Here is an 18,868-nt window from a genome sequence, read left to right on the forward strand (position 1 = left end):
ATGTAACCCATTCTCATTCACATAGGGTGAAGGGTCAGGATCTGGAGGGCCCCTTGTTAAAGGGGGCTTCCAGATTCCGATAAGCCTCCTGCCCATAGACCCCCACAACCACAGCCCAGGGCTGTCAGGAAGAGGCCTTTGTCCCCGTTAACAGAGCTTCCCAATCTCCCCCACCCTCCACATTTTGAGGGCACGTGGTCTGGTATGGTTCAGAAGAGGGGGGGCGCTCCTTGATACATGGGTCGCAGGGAAAGCCCCAGGCCCCCATATCCTTTTAAGGGCCAATAACGTGCATATAAGCCTTCAAAATGGGGACTTTTGATTTTTCAAGTCCCATAGACTTTAATAGAGTTCCCGGCTCGAGTCCGAACTTTTTACATGTTCGGGAGTTCTGTTGTCAACCGAACAGGGGGGTGTCTGGCCCAACTCTATTGCCTAACATTATATGCTTGTCAAATCTCCATGTCATCCTCATATATTCAATAACTCACATCCATCATATTTTCTTTGTCCAAATGACATACTTGAGGGTCACTGTTGAAGGAAATTCCTCTCCACGTTTCTTAGACTAACAGTGTACTTCATCAGGAGGAGTAAAAGAAGGTAATATTTAGAGTGATATAATATATAAAGTATAATTATTTCAAGCATATTAATTGTTACAAAGGAGTTGAGAATGTTCATTCTTAGGGTCGGTTACCACTGATGCGATGTCCGACATCGGATGTGATTCTCTCTGTGCAATGCGATTTCAGCTATACAGATAGTATGGCTGAATTTGCATCGCATTCGGACCAAACTCGCACAGGACCCTTTTTTTGTTCTGCAGCAGAATCGGATCGCATGGGTGTTCGTATAATTAAAATGAATCTTCACACAATTTCCTGAGTGAAGATTCTCAACTCCTTTAATAAATTAGAATGTTGAAAAAATCCCTGAGCTTTGAAATATTAACAGAAAGCTTCTCTTTGCACTTTTGCAAAACACATGAGCCGTAGTCATCGACTGACAACACTGAAAAGTATATATTTTTTTGTCTGCCTAATTCTGACGTCAGTATATTATTTATATATCACTAAAAGCTTTCTACACTTAATATGACACGCTCTAATCTGACTCTTTAAAAAGCTTATACAAGATACTGTCACAAGATACCGAACAAGGAAGGATTAGCAAGATGCGTAAATAGACCACAAATAAATTAAATTGTCTCAGCAACCAAGAATACACAGCAATGAAATATTATGTAAATAGGTTAATTAGGCTTGGCATACTGAAGCACCAAATCAAATTAGTCATTTATTTATGATTGGAAATTAGAGATGTGCGTAGAAGATGAGTCTGGTTAAAAGGACATTAACAGTCATTTTGTTAGGCCTGCTTGGAATATGGTTGGTTGACAAAGCAAGCAGCTGCAAATGTGTAGGTGTGTGGGTATAGTCAGTTTAACTTCCTTAGACTGTAAGCTCATTGAGGGCAGGGACTTATGTCAGTGTGCAATGTAAAGCACTGCATTAATTCTTGGCGCAAGATAGTCGTAAATACCCAAAAGTCTGCATTTATGTGTATATAAAGTCCAGCTTGAGCTTATCACAGACCCAACCAATACACAGTATCTTCAAGCCCAACTGGTAAGTAGGGATGAGTGAACTTGAGAATTTCCATTTCTCCAAACTTTGGTGAAAATCTGAAGCTTTTGGTGAAATTTCATCATTTTGGCTAAATGACTTGGAGCCAATAGGAAAGCTGAAATAGTATTATTGATGTTTTTTAGGGGATGGAATGAGCTTTAAATTGCTCCTGAGGGTTGAAGGAGCTTCTTAAAAATTAACCTGAGCTTGTTATTGTGCCAAAACATTTTCCTTTATTTGCCTCACTAAATAATAAGAGATTTGGTCAGGATCAATGGTGTCCTCCATGCTGAGAAATACAGGTAGATACTTATCCATCATGCCATACCATTAGGGAGGCTTGTGATTAGCCCCAATTGTTTAGTGCAGCAGGACAATGACCCTGCTCATGCAGCCAGTGTTATTAAGAACTATCTTCAGTGTAAAGAAGAACAAGGAGTCCTTGAAGTGATGGTTTAGCCTCCACAGGGCCTTGACAAGTCTGTCTGGGATTACATGAAGAGACAGAAGGATTTAAGGCAGCCTACATCCGCAGTGGATCTGTGGTTGGTTCTCCAAGATGTTTGGAATAAACCCCCTGCCGAGTTCAAAAACTTCAAAAACTGCGTGCAAGTGTACAGAGAAGAATTGAAGAATTGATGCTGCTGTGAACGCAAATGGTGGTCACACCAAGTATTGATTTCATTTGGATTTCTCTTCTGCTCATTTATGTTCCATTTTACTGTTCCGAAATGATAGAATGTGATAGAATGAGATATGGGAATACAGTCTCTTCTAATGCCGTGTACACACGGTCGGAGAATCCGTCGGAATGCATCTTATCGGACCGTGTCGTCAGATAATCCGACTGTGTGTGGTATGCATCGGACTGATTCCGTCCGAATCACCGTCGGACACAATTTTCCAACATGTTGGAAATATTTCCCGACCAACTGGGCCGGTCGGACATACTCCGATCATGTGTAGAGAATTTTGATCGGACCAAGTGCCACACATGCTCAGATCAAATTCCTACATCAAAGCTATTGGCTACTAGCCTGAGTGTAGTCCCATCGTAACGAAATTACGTCATCACGTTCTGAAAGATCTGATTTTTCGACAACTTAGTCCGACCATGTGTATGCAACAGTTTCGGACACAATCCGTCAGACTAAATCTGACGGACAAAATCAGATGGATTTGGTTGGCAGAATCTCCGACCGTGTGTACAGGGGCTAAGACTTCTTTACTGTCTTAGGAACTGATTCATCTGGAAGTCTTTTTAATTCCTTTAGTAGTCTTGAATAGGGATGGGTGAACGGTTCGGCCCAAGCATAAGTTCGGGCCAAACTTTATTTGTTCAGTTGTTTGGCGAACACCTGAACAAATGGGCAGTTCGACCGTTTGTTCACCCTCCCCCCAACTGACCACAATGCATTGCGGTGCTGAACAGTGCATTGCAAGCCCTGATTGGCTGAAGCAGTGAAAGCTTCAGCCAATCAGGGCACAGAGCACTGTCAGAGTCATGATTGGACACCGTCATCACGACCGTCATCCAATCATGGCTCATTCCTCCCCCACAGTATAAAAGTATTTTTTTCAATGGCAGCCATTTTCAGTGTGATTTTGTCAAGGAGAGAGATAGAACAAGGCTCTGTTCAGTGCTATCAGTTAGTTAGTGGCTATACTGTGCTATTTTGCTTCAATTGGCAGTGTAGAATATTAGTTTAGTGTCAGTCTAGGGATAGTCTGAGTGTAGTGAGGAGGACCATCATTCAGGTTTGCATAGTGTGTAGCTAGAGTAGGGACAGTTCAGATAGTTTCAGTGTAGTGTAGTGAGACCGTTTCAGTAATCTTGACATTAGTGTATAGTTAGAGTAGGGATTGTTCAGATAGTGTCAGTGTAGTGACGGTTGAACGCCGTCTATTTGATTGCGTTACTGACAGTTTAACGCCATTTACTTCTGTGTGCGTTACTCAGGGCCATAGATAATTTTTTGTTTTGGGGGGTTCAGCAGCAGATACTATGTAAAAGTCTGTTTAAATAACACAAATTGCACCAAATTCATAAAGACTGCAAAAAGGAAAACCTATGTGTTGCTCATAGTAAGCAATCACATCCTTAATTCTATTTTCTCAGATCCTCTTGAAAATGTAACCTGATTTCAGTTTTGCCTTCTTCCAGTTTTTATGAACATTGCCCACTGAGGTTGGCTATTATCCAGCCTAAAGCCTGGTACTGACTGAACAAAAGAAACCTGACAGATCACTGTAATAACACATGCGGTGTTGGTGCAGCGATCTCCCCTGCTGTGCTATTGTGTTCTGACAGGGGGATGCCCTCCCCCCACCAGAACACAGCGATCAGTGCTCTCTGCCATTGGACTGCCTATTGAAGGAGAGTGTACTGTAGACTTGTACTTGTAGAAGGAAGCACACTCACTGATTTTTTGTTACCCAGCATACCAGGCAAGAGAAACAGTACTACGTCACAACTTTCGAGCTTGAGAATGAGGGGCATGTCAGTGAGGCAGTGACCTGCGGCGAGTGTGGGTGTGGCCAACCATGATAGTGGGAGATTCTTAAGGGACATATTTAACCACTTGCTTACTGGGCACTTAAACCCCCCTCAGTCCCAGACCAATTTTCAGCTTTCAGCGCTGATGCACTTTGAATGACAATTGCGCGGTCATACAACACTGTACCCAAATGAAATTTTTATAATTTTTTTCCCACAAATAGAGCTTTCTTTTGGTGGTATTTAGTTACAGCTCGGAGTTTTATTTTTTGCTAAACAAACAAAAAAAGATGCAAAAAAAAAAAAAAAAAATCATGTTTTAATAGTTTGTTATAAAATTTTGCAAACGGGTCATTTTTCTCCTTCATTGAAGTGCGCTGATTAGGCGGCACTGATAGGCTGCATTGGTGGGCACTGATGGGCTGCATTGGTGGGCACTGATGGGCTGCATTGGTGGGCACTGATAGGCTGCACTGGTGGGCACTGATAGGCATAGTTAAGGCGGCACTAATAGGCACAGATAAGGCGGCACCGATGGGCACAGATAAGGCGGCACTGATGGGCAAAGATGGGCACAGATAAGATGGCACGGATGGGTGGCACGGATAAGTGGCACGGATGGGTGGCACAGATTGGGCACTGATAGGTACCACAGATAGATGGGACTGATGGGCACTGATAGGTGGCACTGATAGGTGGCTCTGATAGGTGGCACTGCTGGGCACTGATGGGCGGCACTGCTGGGCACTGATGGGCGGCACTGCTGGGCACTGATGGGCGGCACTGGGGTGCAGCACCTTTGAGGCAGATTTTGGGTGGCACTGTGGGTGGCACTGCTGGGTGGCACTGTGGGCACTGCTGGGTGGCACTGTGGGCACTGCTGGGTGGCACTGTGGGCACTATGGGCACTGCTGGGTGGCACTTACTTTATTTCAGGATGGCACTGCGGGTGGCAGGTGGGCACTGGCAGGGGGCAGGTGTCCGTTTAAATTGCTGGCCGTGATCAGGATTGATGTCCCGAACACGGCCGCCGGCGATCGGCTTTTTTTTTTCTCCTCGCGCTGTCAGCGCGAGGAGGAATACTAGCCGATTACCGGCTACGTTTTATCACATGATCAGCTGTCATTGGCTGACAGCTGATCACGTGATAAGGGGTCGGGATCGACCCCTTACACGGATCGGTGATCAGGCGAGTCTCACGGACTCGCCGATCACAGAGCGCGCCGCGCGCGCCCCTCAGGGGGCGCGCAGGCCGCTCGTAACCGGGACTACGTCAATAGACGTAGTCCCGAAAATGTGGGTCCGCGCTATTGCCGTCATTTGGCAATAGCGCGGTACCCAAGTGGTTAAACAAGACAGCAGGGTTCCTTGTACCTATGAAATATGCTGAGGATGAGTCTTCCATAATTGTTGTTGTGTTAGCCTATTAGGCCCTGACTGTTCACATGTAGCGATTTGGGATCATGGGCAGAATCGCAGGGATTCTGCCCCGCAATTCTAAATCACACTGCAATTCTGGCTAAACGCAGCACACTAGCATTAGCATGACGGAAAGCCTCCAGGACTTGTACTTAAGTGGAACGAAGACCACGGAGATGCTCCTCTAATGCAGGAATACTCCTGGAAGGTTGGAAACCATAATTCGCCATAAATGGCGACAATTGGGAGGCAGAATTCAAGGCACTGTTGTGAGCAAACTCTGCCCAAGGTAATAGGTCAGACCAGTTGTTATGATGGTCAGAAATATAGCAACGTAGGAATTGCTCTAAGGATTGATTGGCTCATTCTGCGGCCCTATTAAACTGCGGGTGATACGCAGAAGAGAACGCAAGCTGGATTCCCAACTGTGCACAAAAGGCTCGCCAGAACCGGGAGACAAACTGACTGCCCCTATCCGAGACAATCACCTTGGGTAGCCCATGTAAGCGAAAGATCTCCCGAGCAAAAATGGGAGCCAGTTCCTTAGAGGTGGGCAACTTCTTAAGTGGAATACAATGACACATCTTTGAGAACCGGTCAACCACCATAAGGATAACAGTGTTGCCTTGGGAGTTAGGCAATTCCACAATGAAATCCATAGACAGGTGAGTCCAGGGCCTCTCTCCATTGGGTATGGGTTGTAGGAGGCCCACTGGAAGGTGTCGTGGAGTCTTACTCTGAGCACACACGGGACAGTCAGTTACAAAAGCAGTAATATCAGCCCGTAGACTAGGCCACCAGAATTGTTGGGAGATGGCCCAAATGAGTTGATTCTTCCCAGGATGGCCAGCTGCCTTGGGAGAATGATAAGTCTGGAGCACTGCAGTACGGAGACTCTCTGGGACAAAGTAGCAGTCACAAGGTTTATCAGGAGGAGCATGGACCTGAGCAACAAGAATTTTGTCACCCAAAGGAGAAGTAAGACTGGTGTGAACCGTAGCTAAGATATGATCAGGAGGAATCATAGGAACCGGAACCGACTCCGACTTGGAAGTGGAGGAAAATTGTCGTGACAAGGCATCAGCCCTTACATTCTTAGTACTGGGTAAGAATAAGACAAAGTAATTAAAGCTCGACAAGAAAAGGGCCCATCGTGCAAGAATATAAGATTCTTATGGTCAGTAAGAATACGAACGGGCACAGTGGTACCTTCAAGGAGATGTCTCCATTCTTTCAGGGCTTAAATGATCGCCAACAGCTCTCTGTCACCAATCTCATAATTGCACTCAGCAGGTGACAATTTCTTGGAAAAGTAGCCACACGGATGCATAGCGCTCTCAGAGTTAGGACGTTGAGACAGAAGGATGCCAACTCCAGTCTCAGAAGCATCTTATAGAGGTAATACTCGAGGCAGGTGCCTGCACAGAGACTGGCGCAGCAGCAGGGACGGCCTGCGACTCAGGTTGTACCGGAGCAGCCACCGTGGGGGATTCCAGGTGAGCCGTGCGATTCAGGAGCGTTTGTAACGCCAAGGCAAACTGATCCATGCGGTGATCTTGCTCATCCAATCTGGAAAAATATTACCAACAAGTGGATTGACTGTATCTTCTGAATTCATGGCCTTCACGTACTGTCAGGAACCATGAAACAGACAGAGACAGAAGTACAATCAAATCACACTTGTTTATTAATAAAAATAAAAAGGTAAATAGGAAAAAGCGTAGTCAAGCAAGCCAGAGTCCAGTAGCCAGATCGGGTAGTCAGCCAGTCCAAAGTTTATAAACCAGATAGGGTAATCAGCCAGTCCAGACATCAGGGATCCAAGGAGAGCAACTGCAAGCAGGATGGAAGCCAGAAGGGATGTTAGCAAGCCAGTCTTGAGATGGTTCCTAGTGATGGGACCAAACGTGAAGGCAATGGAGAAATGAGCTGGAAGACTTTAAATAGGCAGGCCAGACAAGCATCATCGGAAACAGCTGGTAACTGTGGAGAGAGAAGAGAGCTGGCAATTAGCCGGCAGCTGAGAGGCCAGCCCAGAGGAGGAAGGGCTAAGCCAGCCTTGACAGTTACTGGCAGTTTAAGGCCATATAGTTTTGTGTGCGTTACTGCCAGTTTAACGCCATATAGTTCTGTGCATAACTGTATGTATGTTTGGTGCATTATATTGCAGTATATTATAGTATATCCGTGGAAAGGGTCTGTGTAGTGGGAGTACTCAAATTAAAGTGCACCTAACACCTATTTACATTTATTAAAGTACATATACGTACAGATTTCAACTTTTCCTTTACATTTGCTTATAAGCACCGCCCCCTCCCACCCAATAATGGCTCCCTTGACACTGTAAGGGGACCAGCAACAAATGTGTCCACAGGCAAAGGTGGACGTGGTGGTCAATCCTCAGACAGGGCATAATTTCCTCTGTTTAGTGAGTTTGCCCGTGCTATCCAGCCACAGCATGCAGAGGAGGTGGTGGACTGGCTTACTAAACTTTCCTCATGTTCCTCATCCTCTGTCACACAAATAGAGACAAGTGTGCAGTCCCCTGCAGTTGCCAGAGTGGATAAACCTGCCTCCTTGTCCACATCCACTCCTACCATAGCCCAAACATCAGCCATTGAGGAGTCAGCTGAGTTATTTGACCACAGCGTCAGCCACTTGCCCCTTGATGATGCCCAGCCATTACTGGATTCAGATGTTGGTTCTGAGGTTGAGGATGACAGGAACATGAGGCTAGTGGGAGGGAGGAACACTGGTAGACAAATTGGCATTCATGTTCCCCAAGCCGCAGCTTATTGCCAAGTTGTCTCCAGTGGTAATGATGAATGATGATGATGATGAGGTCACTGATGCGACTTGGGTGCCAGATAGAGCAAAGGAGGAAACTGAAGGTGAGGCGACACAACCCCAAGGAGGCCGACATCAAGATAGAGTAGAGAGCAGCCACCCTATTCCATCACATTCGGTAGCTGTTATCTCTAGATTATGGTGGGAAGGCACCACTCCCCAAAGCTCAGTTGTCTGGGCCTTTTTCATCACATTTACAGCAGATCACACTGCTGCTATCTACAAACTGTGTCTCAGGTATATCAAACATGGCAAAAACACCAACCATTTGGGTACCACATGCCTAACAAGGCATTTAACATCCAACTTCTCAGCCTGTTGGCAAGAGCACCTAAAAGCCACACAAAAGGTGCACAAATCTTTCCCTCCTCCTTCTTCACCTCCTTACTCCCTTCAGTCTGGCCTTGTGATGCTGAGCCATTACCTTTCAGCAGCCTCCACTGATTGGGATGATGGTATAGCACAGGGTGTCCCAGGTCCCAGTAGCACATCTGCCAGCAGCACACCCCAGCTGTAGACTGTAGCCGGCAAATTTCTCTGCTCCATCTGCTGCAGTGGAAAAAAAAATACAGTCCCTGCCACCCACATGCCCAGCGTCTGAATGCAAGCTTGTCAAAGCTGTTGGCTCTCCAACTCCTGCCATTCAGCCTGGTGGATTCTGCCCCCTTCCGTGAATTTGCACAATGTGCTTTACCACAATGGCAAGTTTCCAGTAGCTACTACTTTTCACGTAAGGCCATTCCATCTCTCTACCATCATGTTAAAGGGAATGTTCTGGCATCCTTGGGCAAGGCAGTCAGCCATAAAACCCACCTTACTGCTGACATGTGGTCCAGCAAGCATAGGCAGGGACGATATATTTTGTTCATGGCACACTGGTTGCAACTCGAAAGGATGCAGGACAGGGCTCGTGCTGCAGCTTTTTGTGCCCCCATGTCTCCATACAGCTGGTGGTGATGATGCAAGAACTATGAGCTCTACCCCCTCCTCCTTCTCCTCCTCCTCAGCCACCTCCAAGCCCTCCTCCGCAGAATTGTCCTATTAACATCAGGTACCTTCTAAGCGTTCAAAGGGCTATTCTCAGAGCCGGGTTAAAAGGTGCCATGCAGTGTTTCAGCTGGTGTGTTTAGGGGACAGGAACCACACCAGAGCAGAGATTCCTGCAGCTCTGCAAGGACAGGCCCAGAGGTGGGTCACACCACACCAGCTGGAGCCAGGAATGGTGGTGTCCGATAATGGCTCAAACCTCCTGTTAACCCTTAAACAGGGAAAGTTGTCCTCAATTTGGTGGTGCAGTGTTTCCTAAGCACAAACCCAGGGTTGCAAGATGTATTAAAACAGGTCAGAAGAGTCTGTAGCCGTTTCAGGCGGTCATACACGGCCAGTGCTCGGTTGGCTGAAATTCAGCGGGAATTCCACCTGACTGTAAACTGCCTGATTTGTGACATGCCCACCAGTGGAACTCAACTTTGAGAATGCTGCAGTGGCTATACATGCAGCAGAGGGCTGTCAACAAGTATCTATGCCAGTACGGCATGACGACAGGCTCAGGCCGCCTCTGCTTTTTTCCCCATGCTAATGGCTGATCATTAAGGATGCATGCACTGTGTCGTCACCATTTGAAGAGGCCACAAGGATGATGAGCAGTGACAGTGCATGCATCAGTGACACAATCCCTGTTGTGTTCCTGCTGGAGCAGACTCTGCGTGGCATTATGGACAGGGCACTGGAGGCCGAGCCACAGGAGGTAGAGGAGGACTTCCTTTCCTCTGAAGGCCCACTTTATCCAGACACCATTATTCCTATGTCACAGAACACACAGAAGGAGAGAGGGGAGGAGGATGAGGAGGAGGAGTCTGACACTTTCATAGGCTTTAAAGAAGAGGAAGACATGCGCCAATCTGTAAGCGATGGCTTTCCAACCCCAGGACCCTTGGGAGTAGTACGTTGGTGGGAGGAAGAAGTTCCAGATGCTGTCATCCTGAGTGACCCTGAGGAGTCTGCTTCTCAAGCCTCTGCAAATTTGAGGTGCATGGGCAACCTCATGCTTCAAAGCCTGCAAAAGGACCCAAGAATATGTGGCATCAAGGAGAAGGATGATTACTGGTTGGCAACCCTCCTTGACCACCGTTATAAGGGGACGGTCTCAGAACTCATCCTGTCCCCACAGAGAGTGCAAAAGATAAAATCTCTTGAGGACACGTTAAAGAGGGTTTTATTGAATGTTTTTCCTGACTCCAGTAGGTTACAGTGTGGTGGAAAACATCGTTTTGAGTCTTCTATTGGTCAAGAGAGGAGCGTTGGAGAAGGCGTCCGCCTAAGTTAGCTATTGGTGAATTTTTTCAGTCCTCGCCACCCAGGGCTGTCAGCTTCCACATCCCATCGGCAGCATCTGCATCACATGGTGGACGATTACCTCAGGGCCAAAACAGAGATGGAGAGCTTTCCAGCTGACGATTCACTAACTCACTGGGTCATGAGAATAGACCACTGGCCAGATTTTGCCCAGTATGCATCTGTCCACAGACTCCGTGGAACGTTTGACTTTGACTATAAAAATGAATCAGTCCTGGATTACCAGTTATGAAGCCCCTGATGCCAATATCTCTGTTTAAGTCTATGAATGTTAGTTCTTATCATGTTCTCTCAACAACTTATATGAGCACTGTTTTCTTTTTTGATATAGTGTACATTCACTTTTGTATACACTTAATGTTCATTCTCCTTTATTCAAGGGGTTCGCCTACATTGTGCACCTTGTCTAAATACTCTGTCTTGGTTCACTTTAAAGACAGTATATTAGCGCTGCACATTTCACTTACTAATTTTAAATGGCAGAACCACTTCTTGAACCTTTCTTACATCCATCCGTACATCCTAAAGAATACATGTGCCAATGGTTGCTTGCAAACACTCCCCAAGCTTTTTGTTTGGAATTTTCTTTTCAGCTGCTGACCTCAAAGCAAATATAAATTGATACTAAAAATGCTAACACTGATCATTGGTAAAATAGCTGAAAATGTAAAGAGGCAAGTGAGAAGCTTCTCCGTATAAATATGGAAAAAGGAGTAAGAAATAACTACCAGAAAGGCCAATTTTAATAACATATTCATATCAGTATATATTTATCCTACATTTAAAAATACATTAACTCTAAATCCAGAACATTTCTTCCTGTGAATATATGCATAATACAGAGAGCGAACCCAACTGTGTTTTACGTACAAGATTAAAAATAGAACAAATGTCATAATTATGGAATATAAAAAATACAGCTTGAAGTCAGAAAACATTTCCTCTTTCATTGGATGGAAATATAATGGCAAATAAAATCACTCATTGACTTCAATGCACTATTCATATCTTTAGGAAAGACGGCCCAGGGAAGTCTCTTTATTGTGCACAGTTCCTGACAGACACCCGGCTGCTATTGGTTTTGGAACAAAAGTGCTCGGGATAATCTGGCTGTTGTGTGACGTATCTCAGTGATTCGTTCCTGAATTTGATTGTGCTCTTTAATTCCTTTAAGCCCAACTAACCTATTTTGGTCATGTCTAATGAATAAATAAAATGCTTTCAGCGTTGGCCTGGTTTTAACTCAGTCAGATTCATTGATATTTCATTTTCTTAAAAGTGTCTAAATGTTTATCGATCCTCTTAGAATGAAGAATGGCAACTAGAGTGAAATCAGCACTGAATAGAGTATAAGAGCTACGCTGTAATGTGGACAAGTCTGTACCCAGGTTCATTTAATCAAGCATTCTGCACTTAGCCTATACTATAATCCTTAAGCTTTATTCACCATTTTCAGATGAATTCCAGGTATGGATATTTTATACATAATTACATTGGTCTAGCTTGGACCAATGTAACTATGCATATACAGTACCATACCTACCTGGTGCCCGTAAATGCCCCCTTGTCTAAGTAGACAGCGCTACTCCAGTGATCTCAGCTTGCTTCTGGGCCCCGACCTCAAGCAGGTACTCTGTTGTTGAACACAGAATGGGTGCCTTTAGGGTGTTGCCTAAACTAATACAAAGAATTCTCACATTGGACAAGGTAGAGAGTATGACATAAAACTGCCCTGCCTCTCCACCTCATCCAATCAAAGAACACTTTGCAATAATTCAGAAAATGCAAAGCATTCGGAGTGGTGCCCATGTCTAGTGACCAACCTCTTGTGTTCAGGATGCAGCAGGCAGAGCCACTTAGCGCAGGACAAGTGGATGCAAGTGCACACCACTCGAGTAATGGTGTATAGTTCAGTGATTTATAGCTTCTGGGGATGAATAATATTCATACCTTGATCTCTTTTTTAATCTGGACAGGGTATTCAAATAAGCCTCTCCATCGCAAATTGCCAGGCAGATCATCAATTTATTTCAACTTATAAAGGTGCCATTATCTTGGTCATATGTAACCACAGTTTCCAGAAGGTTTCAACACCTTCTATCCAGCCTCCATCCACTTTTTTGCTGATCAGTTATTTCCCTGAGATAGGACCATTGTTAGTTGTGGCTGAATTTAGATAAAATGGTGCCCTATACATATGCCATGGCAAAGTATAAAACAAATGACCATTCAATGGTGCACTTTGCACACAACTTTCACAAAGTCAGTCTTATCTAGATCAGAAAAGTTTAGCCTGCCACCAGTTTGAGGGACCCTGGGACCAGAAAGTTTTTTTTGTGTCAATCTTTTTTTATTAAGATTTTGAACAAGGCAGTATACAATAAAGAAAATTAGTGACAATAATAGATGTTAGAGGACCAGGGTTTCGCTATGAACCCATGGACAGTCCTTACTAGAGATGAGCTGGGGTTCGAGTCGAATGCATGTTTGGCGAAACCAGAACTTTATGGGGCGTTCGTGTCACAATCGAGTGGCGCTCACGGCCCATAATGCACTGCGGCATCGCAGTGCATTGCTGGCTGATGATTGGCCAATCACAGCACCGTCAGCAAGGCGTCAGCAACAATTAGGGCTCAGGGGGTTTTGTACACGCCCCACACTATATAAGGCCACCTGCGCGGCGGCCTTGCATAGTGTGTTGCGGGCGGCTCATAGAGGCAGACACAGAGACAGTGTCTTCATGTGAACTTTGTGCAATTACAGTCGGTGTATTGTGCCCCCTGAACAGTGTACACCTGAAGCTACCCCAATTGCTGGTGTTGTTCTGGTCCTATACCACAGGCAGCTGCAGCAGTTACAGTCAATGTATTGTGCCCCCTGCAAAGTGTACACCTGAAGCTACCCCAATTGCTGGTGTTGTTCTGGTCCTATACCACAGCCAGCTGTAGCAGTTACAGTTGGTGTACTGTGTCCCCTGCACAGTGTACACCTGAAGCTACCCCAATTGCTTGTGTTGTTCTAGTCCTATACCACAGGCAGCTGCAGCAGTTACAGTCTGTGTATTGTGCCACTTGCACAGTGTACACCTGAAGCTACCCCAATTGCGGGTGTTGTTCTAGTCCTATACCACAGGCAACTGTAGCAGTTACAGTCAGTGTATTGTGCCCCCTGCACAGTGTACACCTGAAGCTACCCCAATTGCTCATGTTCTTCAGATCCTATACAACAGGCAGGCAGCTGCAGTAATTACAGTCGGTGTACTGTGTCATCTGCACAGTGTGCACCTAAAGCTACCCCAATTGCTGGTGTTCTCATCTCCCTGCAGGGCATTAGTATGTCTGGAAGCCCAATAAGGAGAGGCAGGCAGTCACGAGCCAATAAAAGAGGGCAAGCAGGCTCTGTGTCTAGAGGCAACAGTGCTCTTTGTGGATGCGGTGCATCGTCATCAGCATGTGGCCATGGGACACGCTTGTCCTTATTTTCGGCAGCTGGACATGTTGAGCCGCAACATGCCGAAGACTTGGTAGAGTGGATGACCGAACCCTTCTCATCCTCCTCATCCTCCTCATCCTCTCTCACCCAGGCTCAGGGTACTGGCAAAGCAGCTGCCAATGCGGCCTTTTTCATTCATCTCAATGGCATCAGTCACTCCTTCCCTAGACCCACCATGTCCTCTTGAGGAGTCCCCTGAACTGTTTGAGCACAGTGTTGAGTACATGCTCCAGGAGGATGCCCAGCATTTTGAAGGCTCTGATGATGATACCCAGCTAGAGGAAGGCAGTAGCGTGTGCCCAGAGAGAGGGGATGCCCAAAAAGGACAGCAATCTGGCAGTCATGTTCCACCAGCTGCAGCATACTGCCAGGTTTGCTCCTGTGATGAAGAGGGAGGGGATGATGAGGTCACTGACTCCACGTGGGTGCCTGATAGGAAAGAGGAGGAGGCACATCTCCAAAGAGGCAGGATTCCCTCCAGGGGCCAGATAAGGGCAGCACACAGACTGAATAACACCGCAGAGCTCCGCCTGTGCAGGGCGCTGCCTCTGTGCGTTATTCCAAAAGTTCTTTGGTGTGGGCCTTTTTTGAGACGAGTGCAGCAGATCGCACCACTGCTATTTGCAACATATGTCTCAAGCGTATCTCGCATGGCCAAAACATCAGCTGCTTGGGCACTACATGCTTGACCAGACATATGTTGACCCGCCATGCAGTTCGTTGGCAAGCGTACCTTAAAGACCCACACCAAAGAACAAAGCGGACCTCTCCTTGCTCCTCATCAGCTGGGATCTCCAACCCCACTATACCTTCAGTCCTCTCTGAAACCTGCACTTAGAGGAATGAAGGTGTAGAATTAGGTGTGTCACAGCCAAGTACTTGCGGGCACTCTGCTGGGCAGTACACCGACGTCCGATTGTACCAGGCAAATTTCCCTGCCCCAGCTGCTGGACTGTCTTAAGAAGGTCACTCCCAGCCATCCACATACCCAGTGGTTGAATGCTAGCTTGGCTAAATTGCTATCACTTCAACTGCTGCCTTTTCAGTTGGTAGACTTGGCCCCCTTCCGTGAGTTTGTGCAATGTGCGGTTCCTCAGTGGCAGGTTCCCAAACACCACTTTTTTTCACGGAAGGCGATTCCGGCTCTCTACCGGCATGTGGAAGGCAATGTCAATGCCTCGCTGGACAGGGAGGTCAGTGGTAAGGTTGGAGGTTGTTCCGCCACCACGCCTCCAAAATGCTACTACTGGTTGTGGCACACCTCTCTCCTTCATCCCCTCCTCTTGTTCTTCCTCCACGGCCTCTTCCTGTGCTTTGTCCTCGGATCCAGCGGTGCTCTGTAGGCGTTCAAGGGGCTATGCAAGTACGCAGGCAAAAAGATGCAATGCCATGCTTGTGCTGGTGTGCTTGGGGGACAGGAGTCACACTGGGGCAGATATTCTGTCAGCTCTGCAGGGGCAGGCTGAGAGGTGTTTGACGCCACGCCAGCTTAAGCCAGGAATGTTGGTTTGCGACAATGGCACCAACCTCCTCTCCGCTCCCTCCGACAGGGACAACTGACCCATGTGCCCTGTGTGGCTCACGTCCTGAACTTGGTGGTGCAGTGGTTCTTGGGCAGGTACCTGGGCTTACAGGATGTCCTGATGCAGGCCAGGAAAGTCTGTGTGCATTTCCACCGGTCATATAATGCCAGTGCTCGGCTGGCTGAGCTCCAAAAGGAATTGAACCTGCCCAAGAACCGCCTAATCTGTGACATGTCCACCAGGTGGAACTTAACATTAGCCATGCTGCAGCAGCTGCACACCCAGAAGAGGGCCATCAATGAGAACCTGTGTCACTATAGCACCAGGACAGGGTCAGGGGAGCTCAGTTTTTTCCCCATGCCAGTGGGCCATGATCAGGGATGCATGCACTGTCCTGTCACCATTTGAGGAGGCCACGAGGATGGTGAGCAGTGACAGTGCATGCATCAGTGACACTGTACCTCTTGTCCACCTGTTGGAGCACACGCTGCGTGGAATAATGGACACAGGCACTTGAGGCAGAACAGAGGTAGGAAGGGGAGGACATCCTTGCCTCTCAATGCCCCCTTTATCCAGACATTGTTCTTGCTGGCCCACCGATCACACAGGAAGAGGACGAGGAGGAGGAGGATTGTGTCAGCATCAGCAGCAGCAGCAGTCTTTTAGGGATCATGTACAGATGTACAGTCCCAAGAAACCCGTGGACTTGTATGTGGCTGGGAGGAGGTGGCTGTGGATCATGTTGTCCTTAGTGACCCAGAGGACTCCGGACTGAATGCCTCAGCTAACCTACGCTGCATGGCCTCCCTGATCCTGCAAAGCCTGCGGAAGGATCCTCGTATTCAGCGAATCAAGGAGAGGGATCATTACTGGCTGGCAACTCTCCTGGATCCATGGTACAAGGGTAAGGTTGCGGACCTTATCTTGCCATCACAGAGGGAGCAGAAGATGAGACATCTTCGGGAGGCCTTGCAGAAAGGTCTGTGGAACACGTTCCCAAAGACTGGGAGGTTACAAATTCCTGGTCCTGGACAATGTGTTGCTGGGGCTTCGGTCAGTCACAGAAGGAGCGGTGGAGAAGATGGCCGTCTGACCGATGCGTTCAGACAATTTTTTAGTCCGCAGCCCCAAGGTATGATCGGTTCCAGCAACCATCGCCAGCGTCTGTTTTACATGGTGCAAGAATACCTAGGGGCAAGTTCAGACACCTTTCCCACCGAAAATCCTCTGGGTTACTGGGTCTTGAGGATGGATCACTGGCCAGAGCTTGCACAGTATGCAATTGAGATACTGGCCTGTCCTGCATCCAGCGTTCTTTTGGAACGTACATTCAGTGCTGCTGGAGGCTTTGTAACCGATCACAAGGTGCGCCTGTCCACCGACTCGGTTGATCGACTGACCTTCATAAAGATGAATCCGTCTTGGATCACCACCAGCTACCAAGCACCTAAAGCTGATGTAAACAAATAATTTTATTTGAAATGTCACATCCCTTCAAGACTGCCTATGCTGATGCTGAGTGACTATCCTGTTATGCTGACTGACTATCCTCTTCCTCCTCAATGATCCTGCTGATAGCTTGGAAGAACATTTTTGGTTCTGGGCGCCGCCGCCAGTGGCTAAGGCCCAATTTTGCAGCCCCTGTTTACCAGGGGAATGTATTTACAATTTTTGATGCAATACTTTGCAGCAGGGCTCATTTCTGCACTCAAACTAGAGTACCTGTGAGGGGTTGCAGTGTCGTGGCACCAGCACCAGTGCCTAAGGCCCAATTTTTCTGCCCGTGTGTAATTACAATTTTTGATGCAATATTTTGCAGGAGGGTTCATTGCTGTGCTCAACTACAATATTTGTGAGTGATTGCGGTGTTGTGGCACCAGCGCCAGTGCCTTAGGCCCAATTTTTCAGCCCCTGTTTAACAGGGGCGTACAATTACAATTTTTGATGCAATACTTTGCAGCAGGGCTCATTCCTCCTCTCCAACTAGAGTTTGTGTGATGTGTTGCAGTGTTGTGGCACCAGTGCCTAAAGCCCAATTTTTCTGCCCCTGTTTAACAGGGACGTGTAATTACAATTTTTGATGCAATACTTTCCAGCAGGGCTTATTCCTGCGCTCCAACTAGAGTGTATCTGTGAGGGGTTGCAGTGTCATGGCACCAGCACCAGTGGCTAAGGCCAAATTTTTTGGCCCCGTTTAACAGGGGCATGTAATTAAAATTTTTGATGCAATACTTTGCAGCAGGGCTCGTTCCTGCTCTCCAACTAGAGTTTCTGTGAAGTGTTGCAGTGTTGTGGCGCCAGTGCCTAAGGCCCAGTTTTTCAGCCCCTGTTTAACAGGTGCATGTAATTACAATTCTTGATATAATATTTCACAGCATGGCCTGTTCCAGCACCTACGGAGAGAGTAACTGTGAGGACTTACAGTGTTGTGGCACCAGCACCACCACCACCACAACCACCTAAGGCCCAATTTTTCTACGACTGTTCAACAATGGCATGTAATTACAATTCTTGATATAATAGTTCACAGCAGGGCACTCCAGCGCCCACCAAGAGTCACTTAGAGGACTTACAGTGTTAACTTGTGGCAACACCAACACCTGAGGCACAAATTACTGCAGAGCATATAGGGCAGGCCCCTACTTTCAAACATCCAACTTACAAATGTCTTCTACTTGCAAACGAAAGGAGACAACAGGAAGTGAGATGAAATCTACCCCTAGGAAGGGAAATTGCCTCCTGTAAGGCTGAATTCACACCTATGCATTTTTTGTGCTTTTTGCATTTGCAGATTTGCACTACAGAACGTGTTCCATAGGAAACCATGTTAAATGGACTGTAGTGCAAATCTGCAAAATGCAAAAAGCACTAAAACTGCATAGGTGTGAATCCAGCCTAAAACTTGTCTCCTCTCAACTGATGCTTTATCCCAATCCTTGTTTTACTAAAAACACCAAATTTTCAAAAAACATTGGTCATTGGGACAGAAAATGAGGTGAAATCTTCTGAAGAGGTGCACAGACGGAAGAAAAATGTTACAAGGGTGATAACCCTTCCCTATTTCAGCTTAAAAATAGATTTTTTTGACTGGAGCTACACTTTAA

The sequence above is a fragment of the Lithobates pipiens genome, unplaced genomic scaffold, assembly GCF_037356315.1.
Source record: "Lithobates pipiens isolate NorthernLeopardFrog02 unplaced genomic scaffold, aLitPip1_a1.2 Scaffold_19, whole genome shotgun sequence".
Lineage (NCBI taxonomy): Eukaryota > Metazoa > Chordata > Amphibia > Anura > Ranidae > Lithobates > Lithobates pipiens.